We start from the raw sequence: 22484 nt of genomic DNA, 5'->3' as shown, positions 1-22484 counted from the left end.
GTATATATATATATATATATATATATATATATATTTATATATATATATATATATATATATATATATATATATATATATATATGTGTGTGTGTGTGTGTGTGTGTGTACGTATATATATGTGTATATGTGTGTGTGTGTGTGTGTGTGTACATATATGTGTACAGGTTTACTATCAAAATTTTGCAGCATACATGTGAGAGTGATTACTTACCCAACTTTAAATGTCGTAAAATCCAAATGCCAAACGATCACATAACTGAAAGTGATAGTTTAGGAAAGTCAACAACTCAGGAATGTTGACTTTACCGAAACTACCTGGACATGCATCCCCCATGTGGGGGGCTGTGCCCTCCACACCCTCTCCTACTTGTGCATACAAACTCCGAGATTGCACTACAGTGAGTGAAAGTGTAAATTTCCTGATCCCCACTGTAGTGCAATCTCCATTTAAAATGATGAGTGCATAATAGCGAATGATAGTGTGCATTCACTGTTGTGGATTCAAACATTTAAAAATTGATGTTACAAAACCTTGGAAGAGTGACATTTGACCTTTCATGTTTGTATGTCATGCGTAAGTGTGACTTTGTCTCTGTGTGTGTAGACATTGTTGGATGTAAAATACTACTTTTAGAAAAAATTACACACCCAGTACCAACTTTGAGACATTATGCGGAAGAGCTATTTTACCTTAAAAATATAATTTGTATTTGCGTGTGTCTGTATACACACACATACTAATGAACTAACAAAACAGGTGTAAAAGATAGCCTATTTTATAAGTGCAAAAATGCTCTCCATGGTTGGCATTACAAGGAAATGAACCTTCTAGGGATTAGGAGGCCACAGGGCCTCACAACACCCTGAAGTGGTCTGCTGTTTCCCTGTAAAGCCCACCCTGTCTGGCATTATTGCTTATATACATCAGTTGTTGTAGTTAAGTGCAAATGAAATGAGTAAAAATATATACGTAAATTTCAACATTATGCGACTTGAATGACTTATCTAATAGTTACTACCTAAACCAATAACTTAGTAGGTATGAACAGTTAGCATGCTTTGTTTTTCAGATGACTGCGAGAGATGGGGATACCGTGTATGATGATATGGTGTCTTCCAGTTTGTCTTAAGAAGCACTTAAAACGGGTATATATGAGAGAGAGGAAGAGAGACTACAAAGTATGATTAAAGTAACTGCAAAACTGTTATCATTGCAAAACAGAAGCAAGGTCTTTCTAGTTTTAGATTACTTACTATAATCAAAGTAAACTAATGACAGCTGTGCATAAGCTGTGCTGGCAGGGTAAGACTAGTTATATATTATGTACAATAATAAAAGTAAACTAATGATAGCTGTGGGTAAACTGTGCTGGCAGGGTAACACTAGTTATATATTATGTACAATAATAAAAGTAAACTAATGGCAGCTGTGTGTAAGTTGTGCTGGCAGGGTAAGACTAGTTATATATTACGTACAATAATAAAAGTAAACTAATGACAGTTGTGCTGGCAGGGTACGACTAGCTATATATTACGTACAATAATAAAAGTAAACTAATGACAGCTGTGTGTAAGCTGTGCTGGCAGGGTAAGACTAGTTATATATTACGTACAATAATAAAAGTAAACTAATGACAGCTGTGTGTAACCTGTGCTGGCAGGGTGAGACTAATTATATATTATGTACAATAATAAAAGTAAACTAATGACAACTGTGGGTAAACTGTGCTGACAGGGTAACACTAGTTATATATTATGTACAATAATAAAAGTGAACTAATGACAACTGTGCTGGCAGGGTAAGATTAGTTATATATTATGTACAATAATAAAAGTAAACTAATGACAACTGTGGGTAAACTGTGCTGGCAAGGTAAGACTAGTTATATATTACATAAAATAATAAAAGTAAACTAATGACAGCTGTGCATAACCTGTACTGGCAGGGTAAGAGTGTGAATGCTGACAAATGACTGAGATTTGTATACAGAAGACAGAATATTTTTAAAAATCACCATTGTTATGTATTGCCTTTGCTGGTGCAAACTTGATTGCAATGCAACGTAACACTGGTTAACAGAAATGTAACAAAAAATCCCTGAAAACAGTGCTGTTTTGCATTCACCAAAAAAAAATAGTCAAACTCCTCATTAAGCATTACTGAGCCCCGTGGTGTACCTTGGAATATTTCTTGAGCAACAGCTGTCATTCAGCATACATACTCTAAGTATCACAAAAACAATCTACTTCTAGCTAATACTCAAACCTACCTACTCCAGAATCCGGGAAGGCCCTGGCACTGCAGACATTAATGTCCATAATCGAATGCGGTTTATCCTTCTTTTCATTTATCTCTGCGCAGAACACACAGAACGTACAAGCAACAGTAAGCAGGACATGCAGGTTCATAACCTTAGGTGGGCCTACAGAATATCACTGGTCAGTAGAAACATCCAAGGGGCTACCAGTAAGTGCCATGGCCACTCTGCTGCTTAACTCAGTCACTTACAAACTACTAAACTGCTCCTACTGTCTACCAATAGCAGGTGTTCCACAGCACAGACACGTTTGTCATTTCCGTGGTTCTTCGCTTCACTAGTATTTTCCGCGGCTATAAGGGCAAAAAAGATTTTCCAAAACTTACACCAGCCGCTTGGAACTAAGTATCATCAAAGAAAAGATCATTATTTTTTTTTTTAACCAATGAATCATATCTGTTTTGTTTCACCACTGGCTGCAGTATTGCATTAAGCAATAATATCATAGTGCACTTTGATATATGTGCCACTGACTTTCTTATGTACCACTACTTGACTTTTAAAATGACCACCTGTTTTCCTCTCCTGTACTTCTGTTTCTAAATCCACATCTACTGTCCTCCTTGCTTATATTTCATAATATGATGTGTCACTGTATGAAAATCTGTAACTGACAAATCCTGTCTGGATTGTGACTGAAAATGGTTAGTGGACCAGCCCTCAAACCCAGTTCAATAAGAAGCTAGGTAATCCCATAAATACATTCGGTGTAAGTGATTTACTGAACGTCTTTCATAGCGAGTTTGTTCACTAAATAATTCGTCAGTAAATCTTCAGTTTACTATAATAGTCTTTCTTTAACGCTTGACCATTGTGACAAGCCCTAGTCCTCCAAATTTTGGCAAAATGGCTCAAAAGTCTGCTCTCACCCCATTTGTTGGCAGTATGATCGCATTTTGTGTGTTGTAAGGCAGTGTAGCAAGTGCCTTTTGATTACCGACTGTTCACAGCTTCCTTGAGTGGATAGTATATCCTGCAAGAGATGTAAATATTTAAGAAACATGGAAGCAAACGTCTCGCATCAACCCACTATTGATAAACGTCATACATCCACAAGCCACATCTGTCACAACAGACAGACCACTAGACCTGTAACATATGCTGAGGTTGTACAGAAAAAAATTGAAAAAGGCTCCTAGAATGTACTCCGAAAGATTCCAGTCTCCAGTACATGAGGCAGCAGGTACTTCTTCACTCATATGTACTGCAAATTTACACACGTAGTCCTGTTTTCCTGGTCATTCTTGGGTTAAGCTAGTAAAGCCCTAGAAGTCTGCTCCCACAAAGGGAAATATTTTTTAGTTGTGTCTGACTCTGTAATTAGGAATTCAGACTCAACACTCAGCAGACTGAATAACAGCAGGGTGATTATAAACTGTTTACTTGATACCAATATCCATGATGTCACAAGAGCTCTAAGGACCCTTAAACCAGACAAGTATGACTATGATCTTGTATTGGCCAATGTGGACGTTAAGGCCGTGAGGCACTGTACCCAGGGGAACATGCAGAGAGACATATTGTGCATGTGTTAAAGGCAGAAAAGACACTGGACTTCAGCAGTTTCTTGCCTTTATCATGAATGATGCCTAGATATCAAGACAAGATAAGTTGCTTTAACAATTGCTTAAATAGTTGAAGTCATTGTAAGGGGATCCAACATGTGCTGGTCTGGATTAGATGGTAGATGAGACTTACTGGTTCATCAGACATAGCTTACACCTGTCATACCAGAGCTTCCTCATGGTGGCTAAAGGCTTTGCTGCTCCCGTAGTGCTTTTTATAGGCAAAGTCCCCAGAATTGGCATTCCTACATAGCAAACTGAAACTCGGGTTCAGACAACATCATGGTGACACTACTCAATGCTAGGAGTATAAATAGATGCCTGAACCTGTAGTTATTACAACATGGCTTAAGTTTAATGACAGCACTACCTCTGTACCAGGGTTTAGTACCCATCATGCCTCCATCCTCTTGTGTAACTGTGGAGGAGTATCAGTAGTTGTCAAAAGCAATCACCTCACCCATGACCCTAACTTGGAGCTCCTGGATATCCAAATCACTGTTAACAAATCAATTTATTACTTCCTTTCGAGCTACAGATCCTCGTCACTGTCCCCCAAAGAGTATGGAAATTACCTGAACACTATCGAGGAGTTAAATATCAAACCAAACGCCTTCTTACTAGGGTGTTTCAATTTCCCATGCATTAACTGGCACATATATTTCAACAACTGACTAAGCTTCTGGTGTCATTCTAAGGGGATCCAGTATCTGTCTGCCTGGGATGACATGATCCACAGACCACAATGCTTTGCTAGAGATTGCCTGCACCTGTTGCCCTTGGGATTCCGTATACTGGCTAAGGCTCTTGCCACCCCTATAGTGCCTTTTTTAGGCAAGGTTCAAATGACAAATTCACCACCGTAATAGGTACAAGGAAGCAAAATCTGAGGGTAATGCTACTCAATGCTAGAAGTCTAAACCTCAAAATGCACTCAGTCGAGGCACTCCTAAAAATGGAGAACATCGACATCTGTGCAGTGACTGAGACCTGGTTCAAGGCTCCAGAGAGCACCCTACATTACCAGGCTATAATTCATACCACACCTTTTGGCCTCCTAACCTGGACCAAAACATTAAAGGTGGAGCATTGTCAATATTCATTAAGGATATTCACACCTCCAGGCATGTTGCTCAGCATGATGCATCCAAGATTATCCAAGTGCAACTAACTTAAGACCACAATCCAAATTGTAACTTGCTACAGATCCCCCACCATGCCCCAGGATTCCCACTCCTCATTTCTTGATACACTGGAAAATATTAGAGTACAACCCAACACCTTAATAATGGGCGATTTCAACTACCCCACCATTAACTGGGAAACTACTCGTGTATCAACTCTCTTGCTCAACTTTTCCGGAATTCATAAATTCCAGGGCCTTGGAACAACTTATCCACACCCCCACCAGGGGCAGCAATATCCTAGACCTGATCATTACCAACATGAGCATCCACACCTCCACCAGGGGCAGCAATATCCTAGACCTGATCATTACCAACATGAGCGACCGGCGTTACACACCAGAGGTCATTTCCTTGTTGGTCAGATTTGACCACAAGCTAATCAGCCTAGACATCCACATCCTGCTCCACCCGCCATTAGGGAAACCACCATAAAGAATTTCTCCAAAGCCAACTTCACGCTTCTTAAGACAGAAATGGCAAACTTCACGACACCCATGCAGACGAACAATAGAGGTACAACTGCTGAATCCTACACAAATGCACTTTATAAGCATTTACACGAGTGCATGGATTGTGCTATCCCTAACAGAACCAAGATGCTATCCTCCAAAAAAAGGAAGTCAATCTGGTGGTCCCCTGCCATAAACAAATTCTACAACAGAAGAAAGAAACTGTTGCAAAAAATAGTAAAATCCCATGATTGGAGGAACCTCCTGGTCAGCCTCAGTAAGAAGCTGAGATCCCTCATAAAATCCTCCAAAGCTAGTTATGAAAACAAAATCGCCACTGATTCTAAAGACAACCACAAAGCATTCTATAGCTATGTCAAAAATCTTAATGGCAACACTTGGATCTGCTCTGAGTTACAGCACAGTGGCACTAAATATACAGAACCAACTGATATTGCCAACATCCTGGCAGATAGGTTAAGTGTTATCTTTACCCCCCCCCCCTCACCCCCTAAAGGGCCCATCTCTATACCGGAAGAATGCAAAGTACCTGTAATCACGGCTGCACAGGTAAAAACCACGCTCTCCATTGCCAAGAACACAGCACCCATGGACCTGACGACATCCCAGGCTGCGTTCTACATAAACTACAGAATGAATTGGCACCCCACCTAAGCACCAAGTTCAATCATAGCCTCACCTCAGGCTTTGTGCCCACTGAATGACACACAGCAATGATTATCCCACTCCACAAAGGGGGAGCCACCATGGACCCCGGGAACTCCCACTCCATTAGCCTAACAAGCCTGATCTGCAAGGCCATGGAATGTATCATCATAGATAAGGGTAAGGTGGTTCATCCAGCTTATCTAGATCTCGTCAAGGCTTTTGACACCATTCCCCACTCTGGAATTTATAGATAAACTTAACTAGTTATAAATCCCTATGTCACAAGATGGGTTGTCAACTGGCTCACTGACAGAACCCACACTGTGAAAGTAGCAGACTCCAAATCTGACTTCAGACCAGTGACAAGTGGAGTACCACAGAGTTCAGTCCTGGGTCCTCTCCTGTTTGGTATCTACTTTTTTGAAGTACAGGCTAACACAGAAGGTCTTTGGCTAATGAAGTTCGCAGATGACTGCAAACTTGGAGCCATAATTGAAACTGCTAACGATGTGGACATCCTACAAAAGGGCCTCACTGAGACAGATGCCTGGTGTCAAAGCCATGGCCTCAAGCTCAATGCCAAAAAGTGCAGTGTCATCCCCTTTGGTAAAAACTCTATACCCATGAGCTACCACATAGGCGGTAGTCTACTTAACACCGAAAGTGTGATGAGAGACCTTGGGACACAGGTGGACAGTAGTCCTTCCTTTGATAATCACATCACCACAGTAGTCAGGAAATCCTTCTACATGGCACACCTAATCACAAAAGGTTTCTCATCCAGGAAAAAAGAGGTCATTGTTCCTCTGTACTCGTCACTCATTAGACCCATTATAGAGTACAGCGCCCCTTTTGATATGTACCTCACAAGACACCTACGACAACTGGAAAGGCTGCAGAAATACCTCACAAAGAGGATTACCAGCCTCAAACAGATGCCGTACGCAGACTGTCTAAAAAAACTCCAGCTTTACTCCGTCGCATATTGCCTACTCAGAGGCTATCTCTGCCTAACATACAAAGCTATGTCAAACCCAGAGCTGTTGGACATGCTCCACTTAAATAAATCGCAATCCCTCCGAGCTACACGCTCTAGGGACCTAAACCTTGTCACCACAATAAACAGAACATGCTGGAGGGATAGATTCCTGTCCCAGATACTTCCCATACTCTGGAACAAACTACCTGTCTATATCAAACAAAGCTCCTCATTAGCACTCTTCAAGAAAAATCTTGATGATTGGATGGGAAATAGGAAATTCACCCCGGGGATCACCTGTGTGGCTCTGCTCGATAGGGGCACAGGAAAATAATTTTCTTGGGTGGTGAAAGCCAGGGTACCTTTTTGGCTAGACTTGTATAGGCCCTAGGGCTGATAGCCTAGTACCTACCTATGAACCTTTACATCTCTAAAACTGGATATGTTCATCATTTCCTGGACTTTAACACCAATGCCGTGGAACAAATTGTTAAGCTATCCACTACAGGCTCCAACATCCCTGACCTGATCCTTACCAACCTGGCTGTCACCTGTACCCCACCCCATATCTCCACACCTCACCAAAAGTCAGTCATCTTCTCTGTCACGCCTGCTATTACCGCAACCAAATGAGACTGTCTTTGGGGACTTCATCAGGTAAACCTACTAATATAATGGTAAATTCAGGAATAAACTTATCAGTTGGTATGCCAGTATTAATAAAGTGTATAAGAAGAAATCCCTATCTCCTTGTGTCAGGACCACATAGAAGCATGCCAGCAAGGAACTTAGGAGTATCATTTGTAAAACAAAGCATGAGCTTAGGTTCACTGCAGAGACAAAGGAAACTGCAAATCTTCAGTCATGTCAGAAAATTAATGAATGTCCAACAATATGCACTGGGCCCATCTGCAATAAAATCACATATTCCACTCCCAAGTATGTAGTCAGTATATTAGCAGACACGTTTAATGCTAACTTACCTCCAGCTAAGTGTGTAATCTAGATGTGTGCCTACTTTACAGTACTGTTTAAAGCAATTATCTGTCACTGTTTTCATTTCGTTGTTTATAAAATGTGAATATCAGTGTGTAGGTACATTTTTTTTAGAACTTTTCTCACTGGGCCACCACTGAAAAGGAGTTCCTCCAGTCAGACCTTTCCAGTAAACCAAAATCAAGTAAATAATTTGATTCCACTGTCCTTATTGTGGCCCCAGGTATTCCTGAAATAATCTTGGAACAAGTCTTAGAATTTCTGTCAACAGCTACAAATACTTGCATGAGACTAGACACTGTACCAGGCTGCATTCTTATCAGTGTCAAGAATGCACTATCCAAGTCTGTACATAAGCTGTTACCCCTTCCTGTCCAACAGCCACAGTGACTCCCCTACATAAAAGGGGCCCCTGTGTAGACTCAGGTAATTATATCATCAGCTTCACCAGCCGAATATTCAAAGCCATCGAACATATCATAGTGCAACTCGTTTCTACAGACAAAGGCAACTTCATTTACCTAGACCTCAATCAGTTTGATTTAAAAAATGGCAGCTCCTTCTCCTGAACGTAGTAAACTTCTTTGACAAGGTCACTAAGGCTGTAGACAATGGTCACTCAGTGCATACCACTTATCCTGACCTGGCCAAGGTTTTTAATACTATTTTTTATGCTGATATTTTGAAAAATATTAGACAAACCCACTGCAAAACCTGTATGTCATCTGCTGTATTTGATTGGCTCCACAATTAAGGGCTACCACAGGGCTCGGTCCTGGGTCCTGTACTTTTGGCATTATTTTGCAGGCATCCAGTTCAGTATCTCAAAACTGTGGTTGACCTAGTTTGCTGATGACGGCAAGCTGGGCACTGTTATCTGCTCATGCACTGATACTAAATGGTCCAACAAGGAATGGAATATGCACATCGCTGGTGTACTGTAACAGTCTCGCAAGTTAAATACAAAAAATGGTGCAGGGTAGCATTTGGCAAAACAAAGCTGTTCCTATGTCATATGTAATAAATGATATTCCACTTCAGACAGATACAGACATAAGAGACCTGGGTACTTACATGGGTAGCTGGCTCACATTCAGTCCTCACTGTTTTTACCATAGACATTGTCATTGTATTTGGTCTAGGCAATTTCCAAGAGAATACCTTCAAGATCCAAAGAAGTCATCCTGCCACCGTACACAGTCCTGTAAGTCCAAGCATATTGCTTAATGGGAAAGGCTGTAAGTATACCTAATAAAGAAAACTAAAGGCCTTGAATCGTTCAACTATCCTACAGATTAGCACGACTCTCCTTATACTCATTAGTGCACATACCGCTTCAGCGTGACCTGTTACTCGCTTTTCACGCCAATAACACAGATTAGCATGACTCTCCTTAATTTAATGCACATACCACTTCAGTGTGACCTGTCAGTTGCTTTTCAAGTCGAGTGGCCCAACCCTATCAGACCCCCCGCTACTTTGCAAAAGTAGTGGCTGTGAAAGCACCTCTGTAGGGACTTAAAAATCTACACAAATAAATAAGACTCACTGGACAGAGGTTTCTAACTCAATATATTCCAATCCTATGGAATTACTTACCACTACAGGTCAAACTAAGCAATACTTTGACTGTCTCTAAGGCTAGCCTTGATTATTGGGTGGCTAGACTTTGATTTACTCCAAGGTTTTCATGTTGTGTCTTGCTCCGATTGAGACGTGAATACTAAGTGTTCAAAAAGAGAGAAGCTAACTTTTGTGTGTGTCTGCTAAAAGGGGTGCATCTCTAGACATCCTATGATCTTTGTGGGTCTATATTACCAAACCGAAAAACCCTATTCCTGAATATCTAAACGTCGACACCTAAAATCCCAAACGCACTAAACTGCAGAAAAAAAAATATCGAACTGTCATAGTCGGCCAACCCCACCACCCGCTACATACTACCTAACCAAAGAAAATAAATAAACCACACACATACACTAGCCAAACCCGGTGGTGGTGCTGCGGTAGAGTTGTCGCCTCACAGTAAGATGTTGTCCTGTTCGATTCTCAGCTAGAGCATCTTCTGTGTGGAGACATGCGTGAATGGGTGTACCTTCGTTTGAAGGTTGTGCATCGGGGCCGGCAACTCGGCACATAAAAATCTACTGCCAATCATTAGCGGACCGGAGTTCCGCTGTAGCGACCCCTAACCAGGAAAAGCCGAAAGACACAACAACAACATACACTAACCAAACCCTACTTCTAACCTAAGGTAAAGCACCAAAACCCTATCTCTAACCCTACACTAAACCCCACATACACAGCTAACTATGCACTATCCTTAACCCTTCCCTAACCCTATGTTCCGTAACTACCGCACACTTTCCCTACAGACATACACCCAAACTAAATAAACAATACACATACATATACACTTAAAAAACCCTACTTCTAACACTACACTAATCCTTACATACATTACCTATCTATACATTTACCTTAACCCAAATCCTAACACTAAAGTCCTATTTATCGCACACTTTCCTTACAGAGCTATACCGCAGACAGGCCAACCAAAACAATTCGACATTTCGGAATTTGCGGTTTTGTACATTCGGGATTTCCATACTTCGTGCAGTACATGTCATCTTCGTATTCGCTCATACGGTTTTTCGCATTCATAATATAGACCCATCCTTGTGATCACTTGCATGGTGCTTTACCTGTGTCTTCAATACTCTTAACTAGACACATTTATGTATTATTTTGCAGTCTAATCTTTTAAAAATGCATTGTTAATGCAGGCTTAGTTTGACTACATGATCATTTTAGTGTGTATGGCAGTTAGTGCAGAAGATCAGAACTGTTAATAGTCACTAATTGTGCAAGTACAGATCGTTGCTCAAAAACTCGCCACAGTCCGTCACAAACAGTTTAATGGTTAATTCTCCCACAAAATCTAACCTTGATACAACTGTTGGTAACCCACAAACTTGTATATTAGCTAGATGAATGTCCTGCTCTACAGTCTATTGTCCAACCCCTTCTCTCTAAATAAAGAGCTCAGATATGATGACAAGTCTCTGCTTGTTGTTTCTAAATCCTATAACTCCGCAGATAACTTGCTTTTCTCAGCTTGTGCTTCCAAAGATTGGAATCCCATTCCTCTCTCTGAAACAAATCAGCAACCTAAACTCGTTTAAACCTGACCTAAAGCAGCATCTACCATGAACAGGGTCATGCTGCTCCACATCTCCTGATTAAACCAGCTTAGCTTAACCCATCCTAAGAGTTAAAACTCACAAACTGTCACTTCCAATAAAATCAAAGGTCATAATACATCATATGAATTCAACTTTCCATTTCCTCATCTCACTGTGGTCTTTTCACCTTTTTCACAAGACATCCTTATATACTCTGCCATCCTTCATTCTCCTCTCACCTGTAACACTGTCACCAAACTACATTTTTCTCCCCTCCTCACAGTATTTTTTCGCTTATCTTTCCTGTTTTTTTCTTTTACTTTTCTTCACCTCACCCCCTCCTTTTCCTACTGTCTGCCTACCAACCTCCATCTCAGCTGTTTTTTTAATAATTCATATAGTATAATGAATAGTCCTTTTATGTTTTATCGCATTGTATATAACCCTCATTTTTTTATTTGTAACTTACTATAATTATAGTGCTATCCTTTCCATATTATAAGATGCTATCACAAAATCTCATCATGTTGCATTGTTTTAAAATTGTATTATATGGCATGGGCAATTTTTTTGGGGGGGGCTAGACTTATAAAGGCTCTAGGGCCATTAGCCTAGTACACACCTATGAATCTATATAATCATTCTGATTCAGTAAAGCCTACACGGTCTGTTTCTACTGTGTGCATGTTGCACTCCATACAGTAGCTCACTGTTTTGTATTCAGTAAGTGGCTGTACATGGTGGGTAGAGCCGCGAAAACAAGGTAAACACTGTGGCATGCAAATTAGAGCATAAGCAGCTGATCTGTGTGATAATCAACCAATCCAAGATGGAGGAGCTATTCGACAAGCTATAAAGCAACTGTACAGACTCCGTGCTAGTTTTCCCAATTCCAAAATCTATTGGAATATAGACACAGAAAGGATTCTACACAGAAAGAATGTTAACTACTGCTGTTGCTTTAATTCATGTGTATGTGTAACAGGCTGAAGTCTGTGCTGCTGCTGCTGACAGACCATGGCAAAGAAGGAAAAGAGTTTTCAGACTCTGGGTAACTTATCACACTCTACATGACATGGAAATTGTAGAGTGCTGCAGAGTGGATAGAGACACACTACAGGAACTCTGCAACCTCTTTTGTGCTCATTTCAAACCCATGGCAAACTGAGGGGAACCGATACCAGTGGAAAAAAAGATATGTGTAGCACTTGAGTCTTAGCTACAGTTACCTTTTAGAGACCAACAGGGGGCATGCTAGGGGTGTCACAGGCATCAGCATCCGGGATCCTCCATCAATTCCTGAATCCTATGCTCCAACATGCTAGTGACCACATATATTTTCTCCATACTCCCGAGGAGAGGGGCAAAAATATGTAGAAGTTCTACACTGAAGTGCTGGGTGCCATAGATTTCACAAATATAGAAATTAAGGCACCACCCGGGGAACAGGGAAGGTTCTACATAAATTGAAAGGGCTTTCACTGTATTAACTGCCAATTCATGTGTAATGCCAAGGGAATCAGCTTGAATGTGTGTGCTTGCAGTTACAATGACTCACATATCTAGCACACCTCCCAACTGTATCAGATGTTCATGGGGGGGGGGATCTGACAAGGTCATTTGCTGGGGGATGCAGGTTACACACTGGAACCACGGTTGATAACACCCATCAGAAATGCACATACGTCTGCTGAAGAATGCCATAATGAGGTCCACATTCAAATCAGAAATATCATACAGCAAGTGTATGGGCTGCTGAATTTGCAATTCTGGTGCAGGATCAACAAGGGGAAGGGGCACACATTCCCAACAAAATTGTCAAGATCACCACAGCCACATGCAGGTGAGGAGTCAGAGGAGGAAGCAGCAGGTGTAGGCAGATGTAGGTGTGCTCCATATGCCCTCTCATTGGCTAAGAGACAATGCATAGTACACTTACACTCACCACCTAAGGGCTTAAAACCTCCTACATGGATACATATAGTAACATTGATGCCAGGCAACATTCACAACCTTTACCTCCTTGTTTATTGGCTGTGTACTGTTTGCATCAGACAGAGTCAGCTCTGAACTAAAAATGTTACAACTGCTATAATTATAAGTGTTGAACCTGGAGTGTGTTGTGTAATAATAAAAACAAGAGTAACAATAGCAACATATCCTTGTTTATGCCATAACAGAATTGGAGCTTTGCTCCCCCCTCCCCAAAAATCAGGCAAATGACGCATTCTGCTAAGAAACCATCTTTGAAATAGTAAATGTGCTATCAAAGGAACTGTCCCGAAGACATGTCTACAAATTTAATATAGAACATTCCATGTTAAGGTGTTGCCAATTATGTATATCTGTGAAATGCCCTGACAAACCTGTTTGTGCCATCAGTTCTAACTAATGCTTGCAGATAAGTGTAAAAGCCTTTGCTATTCAAAGTGTGTGTGTGTGTGTGTGTGTGTGTGTGTGTGTGTGTGTGTGTGTGTATATATATATATATATATATATATATATATATATATATATATATATATATATATATATATATAAAATTATTAATTGGATTTTCCTTAATTACATTTAAACATATGCAATATGTAGCCAACAAAATGCAAGCATACCTTGTCAAGTTCAGTAATCCTCTGTGCAGATATATCCCAAAGTAATAGCCTCTTTTCTGTGTTCACCACAAGTCTGCTCCCCTTCAGTTTCCCTAGCTACATGGTTGTCTTCTGATGTAGATTCAGGGCTAGCAGCATGGTGAAGATGCAAATGAGGTGTGAACTCATTAAAATTGTTGAATCCCAAATCCTTGTCTCCATGTACACATGTAAACATAGTGCAGGCACTCCTTCAGTGTTTGTTTTTAATGGATTGCAACTGTGAATGATTACTGGTTGGGAGAAGGTAAACACAACAGCAATGCAGACCTTCCTACATCCAATGGGTGTGTCAGGTTAGACTTGCAAAGTGTTAGATGCAAGTTTGTCAAGGTTGGAAATGTAAGTAAGCAGCACACAATTGACATTCTCTGTTCATGAACATCCAACATTCCCTTCATTTGATGGCAAGTGCATAGTATAGTATTGTCTTTTAATATCCTCACACATTTTAAGGACAATGAAATAGAATGGTTTACAGTCTGCATGTCTCACATTACTGGTCAGATAAAAGAAGAATGAGCAACAAACACAGAGAGGTAAGACAGGCATGTATATTTGCAAGCAATTGTCATAACTGGCTGTGAGATCACTTAGTGCACTACATCCAAGAATAATAAATGTACAAATAACAGTTGTATGGTTTCATATTACTGTAGATGATGTTGCAGTTGGTTGTATGCATAATGATTTCAGTTCCTTGCTGCAAAGCTGTTTGTGTGGCAACGAGGGGTAAGATACCCTTACTGTGTTCTGAAGGTCATTGGAGTGAGAGCTCAAATCCTGATGTGCGTAGAAATATTTCATGTGTACTAACATTTTGTAGTGTGTATGTCATAGATTGCTTTAACTCATTTCAACTGCTTTTCCACGTCTTATTTTTTTTTTTTGGGGGGGGGTGGTATTTACATGAGTGGTTTCAAACAAACACGGGAAATGGGGAAAACGAATGTCCGGTTTGGCTGTGCTTTACTTGTTTGCTCAAAGCATGGCAATGTGTAAACTGGACTAGTGGCCCTCCAAGGAAGCAGAGGACTCAGTCAGCCAATAACTGAAACAGGATACATTCAATTAATTCTTTTGGAAACCGCGCAAACATGATTAGTGGCATTGCCCGGTGGTAACAGAGACTTTATGAATGATTATGAAATTAGAAAGTACCATGTAACTAGTCCTGCAGCAGCAGGTGTAAGTGTAGGGCTGGAGTACAGATGATCTTGGGTTCTAATAGAGGGTGTGCAACCTATTTTTACTGTTGTAGCAGTGCAGTTTGTAGCAATGAACTGAAATGGACAACTGTAGTTTCAGTATTCTTGTGGCCAACAGATATAAGTGTAGGACTGCCATACACATGGACCTGGGTTCTGTTGCAGGAAATTCTATACACTTTTACTGTTCCACTTCCCATTATATTCGCTCTCACTTATAACCCTTATATAGTGGATCTGATGTGAGTTATATGTATGAGGGATGAGGCACCATTATTGTGTTTTCAAATGTATGACTGAGGGTATACTATCTCCTGTATTTCTGTAAGTATAATTCTGTTATCTGGACTTGTATGGTCTTCACAATTACATGAAACACATACACAGCTTCATCTGTACCGAATAACCTTGTCAGGTCACACATATACATGTGTAACAGCTCAAAATATCACCTGAATTTTATGTATGATTCCTGACTGTCTGAGCAGCACTTCGGTGGCAAAGATGGAAAATCAATGCTCTGGAAGGAAATTTTTTGTCCCTTATGCATAGGTTTGAATCTCATGATGTAAAATTAATTTTTTCACAGTGTGTAAAGGCAAAAAATGCATCTAGTCATTACATTTATGCCCCCAGTGCATGTCTGCAAACTTAACCCACCTAACAGTTACCTTCCATGTTCCAGTATATATTTCCAGGCTACATCAGTAGACACCCCTCAAACTAAGGCCAAGTGTCAGATTACCCTTCCAATATCAATTATTTAATTCCTACATGCTTGGCACTGCTACTCTATGCTTAACATCACTCAAATGCAGTTGGCATCATTCCTTGGGTTATGCACTACCAGTGAACGCAATAACAGGAAGTGGCGGGAAAGCATCCATTTCCATTGCTCTAGTTCAGCTGGTAGACATGGTTGGCATTAGGGAGGAAACTGCCCAGTTTAGAATACAGAGGTGGGGTGTCCAGGATATTTATTGGATTCCTGGTAAAATGTCACAGCCCAAGGCTTCTGCTGGGGGACAACTCCCAGTACAAGTCTGAGGTGTGGAATAGTTTGGCCCAGGCTGTATCAAGTGCCACTGGTATCCCACCCACTAGAGAGCAATGTAGGCATCATTTTAATGATATACACAGGCATAAAATGGATACTCTTAACAACTGATTGCATGAATTTGAAGTTGCGGTCATCGCACAGCTGTGTAAGTATGTCAATAAGCGAGCATTTGTGAGACTTAAAAAGATAAATATAGGCAAGACTGGTATGCGTAATGCTCTTCTGTTCTTTTCCCAGCTGCCACCAAGCATGAGTTCAATAGGCAGGCTCATGTTTCTTGAGTGGTAAGACTGAGGGAAGCAAGGGGTATGTATGCAGCAGAAGAAGAGAAGTGTGATTGTAGCTTAAAAAGTTAGCTTTTTGAGTCCTTTATACAGTTGTATCAAACTGAGTATGCATATCTCAACTGTAAAAGCAAGTATGCATGATTTAGTTAGTTGCACACACCAATTATAGGAGTGAAAGATTAGACTGTAGTCTGAGATTGTGGGTTCAAATACCATGATTCGCAACTATACCACACTTATTTCTTGATTAATAAATAATTTAATAAAACTCTATACGAATGGCACAAATGCCCTGCTGTAAACTGTAATATTTATACTTTGAACACGCACATGTGCAATATATGCACATTTCAAGGATTACTTTCAGCAATCTGTATTGTAGTGTGTATTTGTTAGGACATATACTTAAATGTAGTACTTCAGATAAGAGAGTTGTATAATTGTTAATGCATTGTATGTCACATATGATGATACTAATTTTATCTCTTTTTCTCTCTCTCCCCATCCCTTATCTCTCTTTTTTTTATGTCATCAGGATGTCTGCATGTCATCCATGTGTACCTGATCAGTAAATGCTACACAACACAGTGAGGTAGGCCAGCCCCATTGGAGCAGCCTGCCCCTGCTTCATCAGTTCCATCACCAAAGCCCAGCATATCTGGGAGCCAACCTGGCAGCACTGCTTCTGCTGCCCCTGCACTACCTGCACCCTCAGGTAGTACAGCCTTGGAAGCTTGTCCAGTGGTATCCTCCGGGAGCAGTGGCAGAGTTGGTGATTTCATCACACTCCGGGAGATGCCGGTGTTGATGCGTAGGTTTGTGCACCGCACCATTGTGTACGCCTATGCTGGATGGAGAAGCGGCTCTCTCTCATGGTCCGAAGGAAGAAAAGATGTCAAACGCTGCACCACCAGTAGAGTGAGGGGCAGAGATGACAGTCCAGTGGGTGAGGACTCGACTCTCAATGTCTCTAAGCTTGATGGGTGTAAGCCTGTGTTGTTCCCTCCCTCACCCCAGTTATGCCCCAACCTTTTGTGTCCCTCACCATCCCTGTCTCTTGTCTTGTTTGTTTTGTTTGCATTTGCTTCCTCACCTATCCAACTTACCTGACCCAGGCATACCTACTTCCCTTACCCAGCAGTTCTCTCTTACTGAATTTAATAAAAAATGGGCACCTGTCCCCCAACAATTGTCCCTTACATAGCTCTCCATTTCACATATGTCTACTTGACATACTTGATTTGGTCCAATTGGCTGTACAACATGACTACATTATTGTCACCCCTCTTCCAAATTCAGCTAATATTCTGCACATATGATCAGTTTTTACTTTTGAATGAATGGATAGCTATGGTTCTTTCCTACCTCCCTCCATCACATTCCTGTATTGATTTCCCTTTGTTCTTCCATCTGCTTGCTCCACATTTCACCACTTTCCTATTTACCCCATATTAACACCTTTAATCTGATCAAAAAGTAGAACCACACACAATACACAAGTACCAGAAGAAGCAATAGATCCTGTAGAATAGTGTGGATGTTGTACCTTTAAGCAGCATTTCCAAGGACAGCACGTGCATATAAATAGCGAGCACGTGCTGGCTTCAGCGCCATTTTGAGAGTGCAGCCAGACAGTGAGCTTGTATGAGTGTAATAGCTAGTTTGTCTAAGGTTATCCAAGTTAAAGTTATTAAGCCTCAATCCTGATGTGTTTGTACATAATAAAGCTGCTTGAATGGAACCTATGAATGCTGTCTGTTTTAACCTGACTGAACGAGCGACAGATCCCTTCACTTTTTGGCCTCTTTTTGAGTGGAGTTTGGCATTTTTTTAAATATCACATACACGTGGATTCAAACCAGTATCATCTGTGCTCAAAAAGAAATGTTAATACATGTACACGTGCTATCACAGAATCAGTTGAGCAGCAGCTGTGTTTCATAGATTGAATACTAACTGGGCTCACATTTGCACACCGCTTAACAATGCACTAACACAGATCTCTAGCAATGTGGCTTGCATTTACGTACTGCTTAACTATGCTTGTCTGCCATTGAATCCTCCTTTCACTTCTCGTTTTGAGGTCAAACAGTTTCTTAAAGATGTTCTGCATCTTAAGTCTCCAAGGAAACCTATTCCTCCTCCTTGGGACCTTAATTTTGCTGTAAAAACTGACTTGGGCTTCTTTTGAACCTGCAGATTTTGCTTCTTTGCAACATTGTACCTGGAAGACTGTTTTGCTGCTGGCTCTTCTGCTCAGAGGGTTTCTGAACTCCAGGCCCTTATGGCCATTCCTCCTTTTTTGTTTTTTCACAGGGACAGGGTGTCCCTCCAGACTAATCCTTCTTTTATGCCCAGGTAGTAAATGAGTTGTCCTTGAATCAGTCAATATAATGCCCTTTTTACCTTCTCCTCAGTCTGCTAGTGAGATGTTTTTGCGTACTTTGCATTTTCACAGACATCTTGTGGCAGTAGATGTAAGTGTAGGCCTGGAGTGCAGATGGTACTGGGGTGTAGTAAAGGGTGTGCAACCTTTGTTTTGGAAGTGGGAGGTTGGCATAATGGGTAAGGTGTTTACCCTACAGACACAAGGTGCAAGGTTTAATTTTCACATAGGGTAATTGGCTAGGCTTAAAATGGTCCACAATGGCAGTTAGCCTAGTATGAATCTATAAACCTATAAATGTGTATCTTGCACATGCAAACACTTTGCAAACCACAGAGCAAATTTGCTGTGCTATGAACAACTAAATATTATGTATTAGTGCTGTTTACTGTCCATTTCCTGTTTATGACTTGAAACTACATGTAGAAACATAACAAAGTGAAGGCCCTAACAATGTCACCTGTTTACAATACAGCCATTTGTTGCTTCCCCCCAAGCACTACAACCCTGGTGTCTCAGTACTTTTTTCACACATATCAACTACACTACATAGATTAATATGTTGTATGATATGCAATGCACATCAATCTAGTAACATGCAGAACTAGAACTATTGATCCATAAGCATAAACAGCATTATTTGCAAGGATATGAAGGTGTGAAGATTGGGTGAAGAGAGGTGAAGGCTGCCAACCTAGTCAGATAGACTTTTGGGAGATAATTCTGTCCTCTGTAAATATTCATGTAAACTACAGGCTTGTTGTCTTAAATGGTAAAAATAGTGTTACATGTGGAACTGGAAAAAATGTAACAACAGTGCACTCTACTGACCAAGTAAAGCATGTTGTGACCCTTTGATGTAAACATGGCTCCAGCCAGTCTAGATGAAGGAATTCTTGCTATTGTTTTAAGGCCAGAGTTAATGGCCAGAAGTTTCATGCATAAATGTCCTTTATTGCTGTGGTTTCTGCCCAGAGGTGAAGAATGTAAATGTAGTATCTGTTAGCCTGGAAGCCCAGGAAGTGTGAAGAATGATGTAATGTGTGAACCAGGAATGTGACTTTAAAAGCAGAGAGAATCAGAGAGCATTAAGCATTTTTGTCTTGACTATTCAACTTATCAACACTCTGCCTTTGCTCTATATGTGAGTTCATCTTACATGTGTGTTTTCTCTTATAAATCGCTAGAAACTTGAAAGATTAGACTGTGTTTTTTTCTGTGATGTCAGAACTGTACTACTGAATTATTTTAAGTATTTCTCTGTGATCTCTGAACTCCTGACAAGCACTGTGTAGTAAAAAGTATTGTCTTGTGTTTTTAATTATTTATTAAATATTTTAAACCCTTTTAACTGTGGCTGTTTTGTGTAGAGATACTTTAAGCTCTCTAGAGTACATTGCATGTATATAGTGATCCTGTACCAAGTCACTCTAATAAGCCTTGACTGTTTAGTCACACTTACCAGTTGGATAATAATATTGCGCATTAATAATTGGACACCATTTTAAGGGCCTTTGAGTAGCTGATAAATATTCATGGGTGGTGGCAGCTGATACTACCGTATAGTCTGGGAAAAAGGGGCACAGCTGGAGAACCTGTACCAGCCTTCCCCAGGAGTGTCTTGTGGTTGTATAAGCTCATCTCAAAGTGTGTGTGTGTGTGTGTGTGTGTGTGTGTGTGTGTGTGTGTGTGTGTGTGTGTTTGTGTTTGTGTGTTTGTGTCAGCTATGTGGGCAGGGACACAAAGCACTGGTTGGACAGAGAGGGTGCTGGAGGTTTCAGCTTGCCCACTAGGCTGAGATCTGGACCCTATAGCTGTGCCAGTGGGGGAGTCTTATTGGGGACCTGGAGAGCAAGGGAGCGACCAGCCCCGGACTGACTGTGATCTCTGTGTGCTCTTAAGGGAAATTGCACTTTACTGTGTGTATTTGTTATCCTTTCCTTCTATATGAGATGCCCTTCACTGGTGTTACTGTTGAGGATTGAGGCTCCTTGATTGCTGGGTCAGGGTACGGGTGTCACAAAAAGAATCGTCATGTCCCTTATCTACAGGAACATAGGCGACCTTCCATGCATTCGACCGGACCCATTTTGGTTCTGTCAAGGGTAGATATTGCTTATTAAACCTTGTGTAGTCCTTTGATAATGACCCCAAACACCTGGATGAGTCATAACAGAACATACTGCCTATGTTGATTTGTCCAAGCCCTTTGACACAGTAACCCATTCGGGTATCATAGAGAGAGACTCCCATCTGGGGATTGACTCATACATTACTAGATGGATAGCCAACTGGCTCACTGATGGAACGCACACTCTCAAAGTTGGGCAGTGCACCTCCACCACTAGACCACTTTCCAGTGGAATACCACAAAGATCTGTGCTGGGTCCTCAACTGTTTGGAAACCTTCTCTGAAGTCTGGGCAAAGGTAGATGGCCTGTGGCTTGCCAAGTTTGCAGATGACTGTCAACTGGGCACACTCGTACTGAGTCCCCTAGTGATGGTAACATATTATGATTTGGTGCCAAACTCAGACTGAACCTTAAAGCAATAACATTCTTCATTGTCCCCTTTAGCAATGAAGTACCCCTGCTAATTATGATATACATAGCATCACTGTAAGCTCAGAGTGTTGTGAGACTTTGGTAACACATGCAGTCTACACTTCAGTCACTGTGTGCTGATGGTGATGAGACACACATTGTTCATTGCACACCTCATAACTAAGGGCAACACATCCAAGGCCAGGGATGTCATAGCTCTGCTGTACTTAACCCTTATCAGACTACTAATTGAGTACAATGCTCCCTTCTTCTCTGCACCTCACCAGACACCTGTAACGACTGGAGAAAACAGAGGTTTGTGACCGGGAGAATCCAGGGCCTTCAAAACATGACCTACATGGAAAGACTGAACGACCTGTCACTGCCATCAGTATGCTGCAAGCTGCTGAGAACTGACCTAGCCTGACATACCGAGCAGTCTCAGACCCTGCCCAACTGGACATACTGGACATCTTCAAATCAAATGGGACAAAAATAACTTGCTCCATGGATCTCAGCCTAGCCTATCACATAAACAGAACATGCTAGGGAGACAGATATATATCCCAGCAATTGCTACTCCTGTGTAACAGGCTCCCACTACATATGAAGCAGTGCTCCTCAATGACCCGAATCAACCTCAGCCTTTACAACTTTCTTCATCACTGGATGGGTGATTGTAAATTCACCCCTGAGGTGGCACCTACATCCCTCATGGGCAGGGGCAGTCATCACAAAATCACTCTGATGACCATCTAACTATGCTCAATAAAGGTACTTGTGTTTTACATGGCTAGGCTTGTAAACTTCCTAGGGCCATTAATTTAGTAACCTCCTATGAACCTATGAAACTGAACCTATGCAGACTTCCTGACATCTTCTCTCCAACATGCCTTGCCTATGTCATCTACTATAACTTGTCCTGCAGCCTTGTAAAAGTCAGACTTCTGCTATGGTGTGTGCATAAAGTACTGAGTTCTGTAGTCTGTGTTCTTAGATAT

The 22484-nt window shown here is 41.0% G+C and overlaps 1 protein-coding gene across 1 annotated transcript in view; it reads left to right on the top strand.

The window, feature by feature from the left end:
* The window catches only part of LOC122797896 (putative protein ZNF720), a 61312-nt gene that overhangs the window by 6214 nt on the left and 32614 nt on the right, over positions 1 to 22484 (top strand). The gene's annotated exons all lie outside the window — the stretch shown is intronic.

This window comes from Protopterus annectens, chromosome 3.part1, assembly GCF_019279795.1.
Source record: "Protopterus annectens isolate FY-2018-M chromosome 3.part1, PAN1.0, whole genome shotgun sequence".
NCBI lineage: Eukaryota > Metazoa > Chordata > Ceratodontiformes > Protopteridae > Protopterus > Protopterus annectens.
The sequence above is the reverse complement of the archived record's forward strand: the minus strand, read 5'-3'. Positions and strand labels throughout refer to the sequence as shown.